This window comes from Triticum aestivum, chromosome 1D (genome assembly GCF_018294505.1).
Source record: "Triticum aestivum cultivar Chinese Spring chromosome 1D, IWGSC CS RefSeq v2.1, whole genome shotgun sequence".
Classification (NCBI taxonomy): Eukaryota; Viridiplantae; Streptophyta; class Magnoliopsida; order Poales; family Poaceae; genus Triticum; species Triticum aestivum.
In genome coordinates, this window is record NC_057796.1 from 170,854,447 (window position 1) to 170,869,195 (window position 14,749).

A 14,749-nucleotide genomic window follows, 5' to 3' on the forward strand; every position below is an offset into this window, starting at 1 on the left:
AAACGTTTTGTTTTTTTTGCCCGGACGCACTTCCTTGCGTGCGAAGATGTAGCTGGTGGGTCCCAGCAGTCAGGGGGGCGAATCGTTTTTTTTTCGGACGCACTTCCTTGCGTGCGAAGATGTAGCTGGTGGGTCCCAGCAGTCAGGGGGGCGAATCGTTTTTTTTCGGAAACACTTCCTTGCGTGCGAAGATGTAGCTGGTGGGTCCCAGCAATCAGGGGGAAACATTTTTTTCGCGAAATACGGTGGCCCGTCCGGTGGGTCCCCGCTGTCAGGTGGAGGAATAATTATTTTGCGCGTAATAAGGAGGCACTTCCTTGCTGCGGCCGTGGACCCAGCTGTCAGCCTCTCCACGTACAGTCCATGTCCAATGGAAGCCATTCCTTGACCACGTTGACCACGCCGCGCCGAGAGCACCAGGGCGGTGGACGACGGCGTGGCCTAGGAAGGGGACGACGCGGAGCCGGGGAAGACGCGGCAGTAGATGCTCACGCGTAGAGGAGTATGAGGGTTCACTCATTCGGCTGCGGTGTGAGGCTGCCGTCGCCGCAGAATAACAGGGGGTGTAGGTGCGTAGAGGGATGGCCTGGCCAGCGGTGGGAGTAGTAGGGGGCGGTGAGGCCTCCGCGGCATCACAGCCGGCCACGGGCGGCAGGAGCAGGCGGCACGACCGGCGCTGCTTTGGGCGGCTGGAGCAAGAAGACCAGAGGTTGAAGAAGCACTACGGCCGTTGGATGGACATCGTACGGTCACTGGAGCTAGAATCATTCATATATTGACTAAAGTTGACAAAGGCCTCCGTCCCAGTCAACTTAGTAGGCCCACAAGTCAGCCTCCCACCAAGGTGAGTCCCAGCTAGCAGGGGGGTATTCATTTTTTTATGTGTAATAAGGAGGCACATCCGGTGGGTCCGAGCTGACAGCGCGGGGGGGGAACGTTTTTTCGCGAAATATGGTGGCCCGTCCTGTGGGTCCCAGCAGTCAGGGGGAAACATTTTTTTTTTCGCGAAATACTGGTGGCCCGTCCGGTGGGTCCCTGCTGTCAGGTGGAGGAATAACTATTTTCCGCATAATAAGGAGGCACTTCCATGCGGCTACCGTGGACCCAGCTGTCAGCCTCTCCACGTACAGTACTCTTCCGATGGAAGTCGGTCGTTGACCACATTGACCACGCCGTGCCGAGAGCACCACGGCGGTGGACGACGGCAAGGCCTAGGAAGGGGACGACGCGGAGCCGGGGAAGACGCGGTAGTGGAAGCCCGCGTGGAGAGTACGAGGGTTCACCGGTTCGGCTGCGGTGTGAGGCTGCCGTCGCCGCAGAATAACAGGGGGTGTGGGTGAGTAGAGGGATGTCCTGGCTAGCAGTGGGAGTAGTAGGGGGCACAGAGGCCTACGTGGCAGCACAGCCGGCCACGGGAGGCGGGAGTAGGTGGTCCCGCCGGCGCTGCTTTGGCGGCTGGAGCAAGAAGATCAGAGATTGAAGAAACACGACGGCCGTTGGATTGACATCCAACGGTTACGTCTGCTAGAATCGTTCGTTGACGTATATAATAACTAAAAAAATCTTGCATACGCTTCAACTAAACAGGCCCACAAGTCAGACCACTCCATCTTTTTTTAATAATTTATATATAGCTCATCGCAACTTCTTATGCAATTTATTGCAGTGGTTTTTTTTGTTGGCCAGGGCGCATATTTCTGTGGGTTCCAAACTATTTTTAATACCGAAATGTCGAGCCAGATTTAAAGTACTTTGAAGATATATTTAAATTATGTTAATGCCCAGTGAAATAGCAATCTGAAAATATGAAAAAAAAATCAGAAATTATAAAGTAATTGCCAATTTGTCATCTGTTTTTATATTTACAACCCATTTCATATTATTTTCAAGATTTGCAGGTATCTTGAAAGAGTTGCAGCCCATCAGGGCGTAGAAAAATAAGTAGGCCTGGATTGGGTATTCTTCAGAAAAAATAAACTGGGCTCATTTTCACAAAGAAAAAATAGCTGGGCTGGTCACATGGTGAACATAAAATATAAGCCTGGGCTAGACGGGCCATAGCCCAGTTCAAACCCTGCTCCGTCTCAACAATACCAGACAAAAAAATACTGCTCGAGTAGCTACGTCCCAAGTGTCAGCCGATCTTGTGCTGTTCTCTTGTCTATTGACTATATACGCTCACAATGTCGTGGGTCCCAGATGTCAGGAAAACACTAGGAGGAAGCATTTTATTTTTCCATACGCTGACGTGGTGGGCCCCTACTATCATCCTCTCCACGTACTTCTGCCGATTCCTGTTGTTTGTTGACCATGTTGACAACGCGAGAGGGCGGCGCCGCGGCGAGAGCACCAAAGCGCGCGGAGGACGTCGGCGGTAACGATTTAGGAGACGGTGGGGCGGCGATGCGTGCGCTGAGGCGCAGCCAGCCGTGGGAGGCGGAAGCAGGCGGCCCCGCCGGCGCTGGTTTGGTTTTGGCGGCTGGAGGAAGACAGGACTGAAGAAACACGACAGACTGTAAAAGCAGCAGGAGTACTTAACAACCTTAACTGAAACCAGCAGGGGCACTTAACAACCAAAGCTGAAAGTAGTATGAGTACTTATACAGGTTCAACCGTACAAAGCACGCCTCGAACAGTGCTACTTTGCCTACAGTTAACCAAGGGTGAGGCCGCCAAGCCCCAGGACATGGCCCAGGTGCCACCCCGCGCATCCACAACCTTCTGAAAGTGGATTCATCTCGCAACGTGGTCAATAAACAGGATATTCGCTTTAGAGCCATGGAAAAGCATGAACATAATCTTCTGTCCTATTCTCCAAGATGGACGGGCCTTCATTATTTGAGACCACCCATGAATAAGTATCTTTTCACCTCCAAGGGGAATTGAGTAGGTCGACATAAACATCATGTTGTGACCAAGCGCAAGTCTGACCCGACCATGGTCAGGTATCTGTATAGGAACAATAGAACTCGGCAGTTCCTGTTTCAAGAATATCACAGCTGTAAAACTGTGTATAAGCAATAGTTTATGAACAACATATATAACAGAAAACAGCTCGTACCAGAAATTTCTCGACACAGTTGGACTTGTTCAACGAGTGCAGCAGTGGCACACATATCCCACGTGGCCTTCCACCATTGAAATCCCCCACAAGGACATCAAGACGATCAATAAAGTGTAGGAACTTGTGGATGTCGATCCAGTCAACTTCAGTGCCATTAGTAACAGCCGAGTTATTACAGAGTAACAAACGAGCAGACTTCTTAACTCTGAAAAAACCTACACGTGCCACCAATTATAAGAAAATATTAGTTAGAATTAGCATCTTCGTGAGAGATTCGTTGCTACTTCTAAAGTTAAATTGTCATTAGTTAGACAGAATAGGTGGATTAAGAAGTAATCGAGGCAACAAGCTAGAACCAGATACAAAACTAACATGGATGAACAATTGAAACGACGTCGGGGTGGAAGATCGCAGTGAAGATGAGACCAGGTTCTGCTATTTCCATCAACATTCGTGCGCCAACTTTCAGTCTGTAACACTTGAGAAAGTTTATCCAAGTTCGGCCATAAAAAAAGCAGCGATCTTCTTGGTTCATGAACCCAACTCGGAACTTATATCCATGGCTTGTCTTCACTGTGACCATTAAACTAGTGTATTCAGTTATGGCAAGGCCGAGCATCTTGAGTACATGTGTTCTGGCAGAGCAAATAATACACTGCAGGAAAAATAATATGAGAACACAGCACGTTCAAAAAACTCCTACCCTCCCGGATAGAAAAGAGGATTCTAGGAACATACCGTGCGCGTTTCAAAATGCTGTGTTAGGATGAGAAGGAACAAGTGTGGCGTCTCGCCGAGGGTGCAGAAACCTGTAGGTTACTCGCACTTTTGGCACTGCAAATGAAACACACTAGATTCAGTAGGAAGAAAAATGCATCAACGGCGGCGGCTACCATCCTAGGATTACCTGCGACCAAGGGACTCAGATTTATCGGGGATGGATGAAGAATTCGTACCTGGTTCTCCATGAGAAAACCCTATGCAATCGCCGAGAGGGGGTTTTCTCTGAACAAGCAGACGAGGGAGATGGGGATTCAGGCCCAGTGAAATATTGCCGCTTCGTCCATCCAGCTTACTTCTAAAGCTGGATAGGGGGGTTGTGATTTGACGGCTCATTGGGCATTACTGCGGCGCTACGACCGGGGTGTGTCTACCGTGAAGTTGTGCACTCTAATTTGTGCATATGGCACGTGGACCCCGTTGCCGGTTGCCCCACATATCAGCGAAAGGAAGTAGAAAGACAAGAGTAACTAGTTACACATAAATATATTTTTTGATAGAGAGATACTTCCTCTGTAAAGAAATATACAAATCTTTTATATCACAGGCTCACCTTGCCGAGAAATATACTCCCTCTGCAACGCACGGGCATTATGGGGGTTCAGCATTTTTATGGGGGTTCAGCTGAGAATATAATACTCAGATAGGCTCACGGTTCTGGACTTTGGGCCGCAGGCCGACCCTGCATGTTTGGGGGCCCATGTGTTCTACCTCAGCGCTTTTCATATTGCAAGCGATCGGTATGGCGCTGGTTTTAGATGTTGTCGCAAGGCGAATACAAAAAATTGAATAAAGCACGACAACTGTTGGAATGAAATCGAACGACAGATCCTAACCAGCAATCAGAGTTGCAATTCTATCAACGATATACCATGTGATAAATAATACTATCGTACTACTTATACACACAGGACACTTGTTTCACCATGCCAGATTATTACGTCAAAATCTCTCGGAGGATAGATCAATTCGGCAGTTGCGTGCTGCTACTGAAGTATTTCAAAGTTGCTTTGGACCAGCTCTCCTTGCCGAGAAAGTTCGATTTTGACATCATCCCCTACCGCAAGATATGATTTAGATTTGAACCTTGACCATCCTTTAGCATCAATCATCATCCGACCATCCTTTGTACTTACGGTATATTGAGCAGGTTCATTCACACCAAGGCTGCGCATGGTAAGAGAAACTTGGCCGCGGTCGCCCGGATTGTTGAACGACTCCCTCGTTGCTCTAGGAATTCTCTGTTTGCAAACAAGAAGACATACCCAAACAGTTAGATCAACACAGTGAATCATGTAAAACAACATGGAAAGAAAAAAGAACGAAGCACTTGGGAGGCTAATGCTTACCAAGAAGGTGGACATGTCGGTTTTTGTAAGGACTTTGGTATATGAAGTGCGAACTGCAGCCCAGTCTGTTGCCGGTGCAACTGCACGGGCCGGAGCAGATGCAAGTGCAAGTGTTGGTGCAGGTGCAGAAGCCGCCGCTGCTGCCGGAGATGGTGCTCCTTGTAGAGCTGGTGCCGGTGTCGGAGCAGGTGCCGGTATCGATGCCCGATCCTCCGGTAGATCAGACTGATCCGCTGACGCGGTCGGTGCCCAATCCTCAGCTGGATCAGACTGAGCTGCTGCCGCTGTCAGTCCTAGAGCAACTGCGGGTGCTCGATCTGTGCGAGACACCGGCGATCGTGTCTGGTCTGCTATGATCAGCTTTCTAACTTGACTAGGATCCATGACCGTGATCCAGTTTTTATCTTCATTCCTTTTAAACGCGAGAAGGACTAATTGTGGCGTTTTTGTTAAACCAAACTACAGTTCATCATAGGGATTCAGCTTGTACTCAGACAACAGACTGATCCAATTTTTTCCAGTAGTGTAAGTGATGGACAGTGCCTTCATTACTGACACGACATAAGAAGTGAAACCTGCAAAAATAGCCATCGTAGAGCAAACCAAACGGTTTATTCTGTGATGAATGTCACATGGCAAAACCTGCATCGTAAAATTGCAGGAAAAGAAAGAAAACATGACATTAAATCAATAAGATTTAGACAGTAAATCAATAAGATTTACTTGATGTGACACGAGTGAATCCTTACCAGGAAATCACTATGTTGAAGTACTAAACAGAAGATTGATCGTCCAACTACGCGTGGCATGCAGGGGGCCTGCCTACTCCCACAAGCAGGACAGTCCAAAGGTCGTGACAAATCGTATGGACCGAACATCCATGGGACTGGAAATCCTGGTGGGTGCGATAAACCCTGCAATGCATACAGATATTGGAGTGTAACCATAATTGATAAACCGTCCTCACAAAAAATATGATCTGGATACTTCAAAATATACAGACTGAATTGAGTGGACAGACATTAACATAGACCGTTCACACACCAAAAGCGGCAGTACTAATAAACAATACAGGGTTCACAAACACAAATCAAGTACTGAATAATAGTACTTACTACAGACAAGCAAAGTTGCACTAACTAAACTCTGCAGACTATTTCTTGCCACAGACCTACGGGATGAACCCCGCATAACTGACTAGGCCATGGACTTCGTGTGAGATGTCTACATGCACCATCACCATCTTGTCAACCTTGGAGAACCTAACAGAGTGGTCTTTCCACTCATAAACATGATGATGAAGACAGGCTGCATCAGATTTGTTGGGAAGCTTTACAAGAACCACACCCTTCGTAATCGAAGGCACAGCCATGAAATTGTTGTGGTCAAGTACAGCCTCGAGAACACGCCTGACAACAATGCTATAGGAAAACACTCGTTCAGGACACGTGGCGACAAGGACACAGCAGCTGGATAGTTCAGCAGTAGAACTCATCATCAGGTCTTCTAGTTCACATGGCATGACTTTGAGAACTTCATCTCCACCACAGACCTGGTTCTAATTCAAACAGAAACCATATTTTATTACTACCTCCGTTCAGAAATATAAGATGATTTTCGATATTATACTCCATATATGACTACATATACGCACAGAAATGAGTGAACAAAGACACTAGAACATGTCTTCAAAGGCATGAGAGCAGAGGGATTACATGCAATATCCATAGCACAAGTTACTGAGGCAAATATACCCTCTTAAAAGGTAGCATTGATGTTCATAAAGTACTCCCTCCGTCCCAAAATTCTTGTCTTAGATTTGTCTAGATACGGATGTATCAAGTCACATTTTCGTATTAGATACATCCATATCTAGACAAATCTAAGACAAGAAATTTGGGATAGAGGGAGTAGTTGAAAGTAATCTATAAGAAATCAGTGTCAACCTCTCGCATGTTTTGGTCAAAAGAGGAATTTAGAACCGTCATTTGGCACACTAAAATCACATGCAAGATCACCCAGAAAGTTGTACTACCAGTACTAGTACTGCGTGTTAGATGAAAAAACACAATCAACATCGAGAAAAAGATCGTCAACAAGAGACATTACCTGGACTTGCTTAATGAGGGATCCCGGAGAGGGGGGCTTGGACAGGGCGATGGCTTTGAGCTTGTCTGCGGTAGTCTCGGCGGGGTGCTTGCGCTTCTTCGTGCCATGAGCCTCGACGGTTTTGGCCAGAGCCATAGACATCACGTCGGCCGGTGCTCCAGCGTCCATCCAAGAGAGGAAGCTGAGAGAGAAGAGTGAAAAGAGGAACGAGATGAGGGAGAAGCGAAGCGAGTGGGGGTTTTCTTCAAGAGAGGAAGCTGAGAGAGAAGAGTGAAATGATGGTTGCTTTGTCCGTCCAACTTACTGCTGGAAAGGAGGGGGTTTTGTGATTTGACGGCTCATTGGGCATTACTGCGGCGGTTCGATTGGGGTAGTCTACCGTCACTCTACTATGGAGTAATTTAGTGCATGGCTGGTGGATCCAGGTGCTGGCTGTCCCACACGTCGGTGAAAGTGAGTAATTTAGTGCATGCTGGAGGAGGATCCGCACGGTAGAGCGTGTCCACTGTTTTTCTGAAGAAAAAAATGATTACAGCAAGCGTTTCCACTCTTACGACGGAGGAGCGCGAAACACGGCAGCCACTTGAACATACACAGTGCTCCTACTACTAGGCATGTGCAGTGGTTCATACGTCAGTACTACACAATCTTGTTGCTAGTGTAGTAAGATATGACGATAACAAATGATGTTGTGCGCATGTCAACTACTCCTATATGTAACATAGTACCGCTTTTTTGACTGTCCGGTCGAGAATGAACGGTGAGATCAATGTTAACAGAACTAGGTTCACAGCGCACGGAGAGTACGGTGCTACAGTACTCCACGAAACATGAACCATATGAAGCACAAATAGTGTTAGGCAGGGTGTATGAAGGGTGCACGAGATGGGAGCAAAAGTTCCCTTCTCGACCCACTTTTGGGTGTTTGGCAGAGTGCATGAAGGGTGCATGAGTCCACACTAGTAGGTTGACAACAATACACGAAGAGGAAACAACTATATTGAGATGAGAATGCAACCAAACACACCCACACGCTTTGTGCTACAGTGACTGATCTGCACCGTCTGAGTTTGATCCAACGGTCATGTTGCGCCGAGACATGGACATGCCCATGCAGAGGGCGCCTAAACACCACCGAAGTCCCTCTGCTTCTCGAGGCGCATGACGTTGGTGATGCAGGGTGCAACCGCCCGCAGAGCCCGCTCCCGGTCGACGGGAGCCAGCTCGTCAAAGATGGCGTCCAATGGCACGAATGGATTCTGGTGACGGAGCCCTGAAAGGATTCGCCCGGCAACGGTGATGGCAGCCTGCAACCCCTCCTTGTCCAGCTCAACCCCCACCATCGCGCGGAGACGGCTCAGCTCCTCGAAGATATAGGTGAAGAAGGAGACCAGGTCAGGAAGCCGCAGCTCGTTGAAGTCGACCGAGTGGTCGAACGGGTTGAGCCCGACGGCCGGCATCGTCGCGCTGGCACGATGGTAGGCATCGCACAGCCGCAACACGTGCATGGCAACTTGGTTCACCAAGTGGCTGAGGCGATCCTGGACCTCGTCACGATCGGCCCGCTCGCGCTCCAGCCGGCTCCCCTGACGGCCTATCGTATCTCCCGCTTTCTGCACTAACGCCGCCGACGCCTCGAGCATCTTTGTGGTGGACGCCTGCCGCTTTTGAAGCTCCGTGAACTCCCGCACATAACGGAGGAGCATGGCACTCCTCTCCTCCTTGAGATCACGGAGCTCCACGTCCTTGGCCCTGAGCTCCGCATCCTTGGCATGGAGCTCCTGTGTCAGGCGCCTCACCTCGGACTCCGTGATCTGCTGCGCTGCCATGGCACCAAGTAGAAGCAATGGGGAGAGGAAGCAAAGGGGGCGAAACGGCTGAAAGGCAATGCAATCTACGGGAAGGCGGAGGGAGCGAGGAATCTTTTGGTTTTCACCACGGTAAAACACCAGTCGACGACTTCTCACATCAAGGAGCAGTGGGTTTTTACAGGCGGAGCCATCGTGACTAATTGCTGTCGCGCCTGCTCCCGTCAATCAAAAAAATAAAAATCCTGCCGAGCCTGCTCCCGTCAATCAAAAAATTAAAAATCCTGCCGCACCCAAACACCAGAGCAACGCCGCGGTGGATATTTAAATTTACCTGCCGGCAAGTAGATAAAAAAAGGGGTGAAAAAAATGTGGCGGCGGCCTAGCTAATCGGTCGAACTAGCCCAACTATCTAGCCACCGTGCTTCACCCAGAAAACGCGCGGTAGGGCGTCCCACGTCAGGAAGAATATATGCGTGCACCACCCGGGAGGACCCCGAAACCACGCGGTAGGGTGTGCCACGTCTCGGCACGGAGGAAAAATGTGCGTGTAAAAATATACTGTATCAGACATAGTACCTATGGTTCGACCTCGGGACCCAGCCAGTCGGTCAAAAACACCCCACTAGCCACACAGCTTCATCATGAAAACGTGGCACGGAGGATAGATGTGGTTAGCTCCGTCTCGACCAGCCACAACATCTCTTGTTCTAGGCGATTCTTCTATTTTCCAAGCTTTTTTTAGTTGTAATAACACCACGGCAAGCTAGCGCCGCTCTTCGTGTGTGCCCGTGCAAAGGTTAGACGATGGAGAGAAGAGAGATTGAGATCGCAAACCTGGGACCCACCAGTAAGTGAGACAACGGTCATGCACGTGTTGATGAGGCACTCCCTCTACTCTACTCAACCCAAGTACTGTATAAAATCAAGTTATGGGACAAAGCCAACAACCGTTCGTTTTTTCAGGCTATCGACTTACGCTTTGTAGTCCAGGTTGCCAATCCGAATCTCGTCTTTCAGATTTGTTAGTTTTAGGTCCAAATTTGATTAATGACAAGTGGGACCCCCGTGTGTTGTTCCGATATTTCAGTGTAGGATGGTTTTTTTTGAACAAACACTTTGCGCGGTTAGACAAGTAACGGCACGAGTTACACGTATTTTGCAAGTTTACGAACAAAAATGACAGCGGCATAGAATATCACATCCACCCCGCAGCTTAGATACTATGGTGATACGAGTTTTTACACCGTTGGAAGTGAGATCCAATGGCTTGGGAGTAGTCTTTGTAATTATGCGCAATTTCCAAACTCTCCAAAGGTTTTTTTGCAAATAAAACATTCAGGCCTCGTGTGTGCCACTGCATCTTCGATCCAACGGCTCCCCGGTGCTCATATTAGGTGCTCCTCGTAGCTTAATTACCCGCTACGGTGATATGAACATCTAGGTCGTATGATCAGTGATCAGATGGCACATGCGTAGTACTTGTACTTTCTGCGCATTTCCCAAACTCTATCAGCTGTATATTGCAAAAACATTCAAACCTCCTACTGTGGGCCGTTAGATCTCAGTGAACTCGTATCACCATAGAATCTACGGTGCGGGAGCACCTCATACTCTCCCGTGCGAGAAAACATAAGGTGCTATCGCAGCTTGGATGCTACGGTGATACGAGCTTGGAGGTCGTTTGATCCGAGATCCAATGGCATCTGAGCAGTCTTTGTGCTTGTAAGCAGTGGCCGAACTCTTTTGGGGCTTTTCTGCAAAAAACCATTCGAACCACCGAGGATGTGTTGGGTCACAAATCCAACGCCTCCGAAGAGCTTGTATCACCAAAGCATCTAAGGTGTGGTAGCACATGATATTCTTATATACAGGAGAATATGATGTCCTCCTTCATCTTAGATGCTACGGTGATACGAGCTTCGAGGTCGTTGGATATGGGATCAAAGGGCATCTACGTAGTTTTTGTACAAATTCTGTGCAATTCTCAAACTCATCAAGGTTTCGTGCAAAAATATTAAGACACATCATGTGAGCTGCTATATCTCAGATCTACAAGCTCCAAGGAACTCGTATCGGCATATATCATCTAAGGTATGGGGGCACATGATATTCTCCCGGGGAGGAGGGGTGGGGGTGCACAACCAATCGGTGATTGGGAGGGTGGGGACAAATATAATCTAAACAACACTAAACAGAGCTCCACAATTTTATCTAAGGTCGAGGGGTTGACCCCCGACAATCATAGCTCTGCCTAAACACAACATTTGCATGTACTGTAGTACTAGACTTAATATTCATGTTTCAGTTTCATGTTCATTTTAAATATTGAACTGAGGACCATGGATGTCTTACATTTTACTCCCTTCGTTCCTAAATATTACTCTTTTTAGAGGCTTCAAATGGACTGGCACATACGGATGTATATAGACATATTTTAGAGTCTAGATTCACTCATTTTGCTCCGTATGTAGTCACTTGTTGAACTCTCTAAAAGACTAATATTTAGGAATAGAAGGAGTATTTTTGAATTCGTGTCATACATGCATGGTTTGGAAAAATAGATGCACTATACTTATTGGATTGTTGTTGTGTTCGTGCGTGTGTGTCTGTGTGTGTGTGTGTGTGTGTGGTCATATGCTTGATACATACAAAGTTTTCTCACCTCCATATTGTTCATCTTTTAAATTTGAATTTGCATTGGAAAACTTACTAGGGATACCATGAAATGTGAAATCCACGTTGAGATCACTGTATCACAAACTCACTCTAATTCAACAACTCGTCATAAATCAATTACCACGTTGAGATTAATATTTGCAAGGAAAATACGGGTATTGTAATACACATAGATTCGTTCGGCAATTTAAAAGGTTCCTTTCGTATTCTCGAATGGTAGGACCCAATGGCGTACCAGCCAGACCTTGGCTCGTGTTGATCCTAAAAAAACCGGGCTCGTGACCTTCGGTGGCGTGTGTGGTACGCACATTAGGCAACCCCAACCAGTCGAGCCTCAGCGTTTCAAGTCGAAATATCTGGCGGCCAGAATTCCAGCCCTAGGAAATTCCCCTCATGTCCCCGGTCCATAATGACTACCGATGAACAACGGAGGGATGCTTTAGTAACTAGACAACGTTACCTACCGTGCCGAGCACGGTTCAATTCCCTCGGTCGCCGCTCGTCAAGGTCACCCGTCAACTGCATTGCCTAGTACTACTACTACTACACCAGGATGAGCACAGAATTGAGCCCGTTTGTTCGTGCCTAGTACTTGAGTTAATATATCAGGCAATGCACTGGTACGGAGGGATTATCCTTTTACTCTGCATATATAACTTGTCTGAAGTCTAACTAAGCAAAATGTTTGACCAAATCCTTTCTTAAGAAATACAACAGGACAGATATACGGCTTGAAAATTTATTGCATGATGCAGGTTATGATATTGTTTCGAATCCTGGATCTTAAATTTCAGAAAATCCAAAAGTGAGCATAAATTTTTGAAACTAGGCATGGTCATGTGATATGGCACAAATATTACTTCGTAAGTTTTTTCTTCAATTTGAGACAAGCTGCTTATGACAAGTTGCACAAATGAAGAGCCAAGGTATTTTGGAACAAAGACCTGTCACGTTAAGGCAAACGCTTTCACTATTGAAACCGTGGGCGTTTACGTGCCGCCACGAGTCCCCGCTTCTCATCGGCAGGTGCCGTCTGAGCAAGCATGTGAGTCGACGGGAGGCGTGCGAGCAGACCGCTGCGCCGGCTGTCAGGGAGGCGTGCGAGCAGACCGCTGTGCAGGCTCACCGGGAGGCGAGCCCTTTGACCAGGCTCCGCCGCCCACCGTCGTCCCAACTGCTCCCACTTTTAATGTCGCCGGCGCCGCAGTTTAAAATCAACCCCGCACTACCCGGTATCGCTACAATCCTCTCTCTTCCTCTCCGATTCTCCTGTCGTCCACCTCCAACTAGCCTGACCTAAACATATGCCATGCCGCATCACGATGGTCTGCCCTTAGTGTTCCAGTGTCCTGAGGAAGACACCCAGCCGGAGTCTCAAGAACATAAGGCGCTTTGGGACGAGCTTGAACTGGCCTTGCGGGAAGACGCCACGCCTGTCCCCACTCCCTTTCCGGCTCCCGTCGCCCCGACTGCGCCAGCGCCCATCCCCGTGGCATTGATGGGCTGGGAGCCGCACACTGTCGCCGATCTAGATCACACGGGGTTCCACGAGGTCCCCACCGACTTTCACGCGCCCGTGCACCTGCCAGCGCATGCGCCTGCGCGTGCACTGACGCGCACGCCCGTGCCGGTGCCCGTGCACCTGCCAGCGCATGCGCCTGCGCGTGCACTGACGTGCGCGCCCGTGCCGGTGCCCGTGCACACGAATGTCTCCGCCACGCCGTTGACAGCGCTTGTCCTCGCGCGGGTGCCAGTGCCCCCCTCAGCGGCATGGATGGCCGCCGTCGACCGCTTCCTTGCACCAACGCCAGTCACCTCCTCCCGCCAGTTGACTCGCTCCGAAGTCCAGACCATTTTGGCCTTCCTTGAAGCTAGGCCAACGTCCAGGAGTACGCCAACAACGGCGCAAGATGCTGCCGTCGCCGTCGGTCAGTGGCCCGACGACACACAGAGCACGGCAGAGGAGCCGCTTCCCACCGCGAGACGCCCCCGCCGCCGCCGCGTAATCTAAATTTGCCATGAAAAACGTTCGGATTGACATGCTTAAAATCCGAACGTTTATCATTTCTGTTTATTTTATATCGATTGTCGTATAATTTAAAGTCGGAGTCAGACTAAACGAAATGTATGGTTTGATCAATTGAATGTTCTCCTAGAGCCGTATCAAGTTAAATATAAAACGTCATCAATCCACATGTATTCCTTGTCATCCAACGACCTAGACTGCTTCAATGTCGAGCGCTCAACACGTTTAGCGTGGAGTTAATTTCATGCCAAAAATAGTGCTAATCACATGACAGCACACAAATAATATCCTAGTAGTTAATATCCGCATGCACTTAATATACTTCCAAATTAACGTGCATTGCACGTACACACTGACTAGTGCTGCTAGTATGTGAAACTGGTGCCGTGACTTGTAAACGCATCCAGATATGGTCAACGACAACATCGCCCGTGAGTTCTTCCTGTTTGCCCGTGCGTCTAAACGCAGAAGGGGAGGAGAGAGAGAGCACACATGGAACCCACCAGTAAGTGAAGGCAAATAGTACTAAAAATAATATTACATGTTATCCATTAATTAGGCTGTGGTAATATAAAAACATTATGTGAACAAAGGGGGTACAACAAACATTGCTATTCTACGTATGTTGCCTATTGACGTGCGGCTTGAAGGCCCGGTCGCATGTTCGATCCTCGTCCTTTATTTTTTAATTTCTATATGCGTCCAAATTTGTTTCATGACATGTGGGCCCCTCGGTGTGTAGTTTGTAGCACTTTAATTTGTGGGTCGAAATTTGTTCCATTCCAAGTGGACTATCGGTGTGTAGTTTTGTAGCTTATTTATAATAATTAAAGAGAACAACATAGTTTTTTCAATAATACCATGGTGCAACGTTGAAGGCGAGAAAGGACGTGCGAGAGAGCGATGACCGAGCCAGAGGGAAATCAACTAGGGG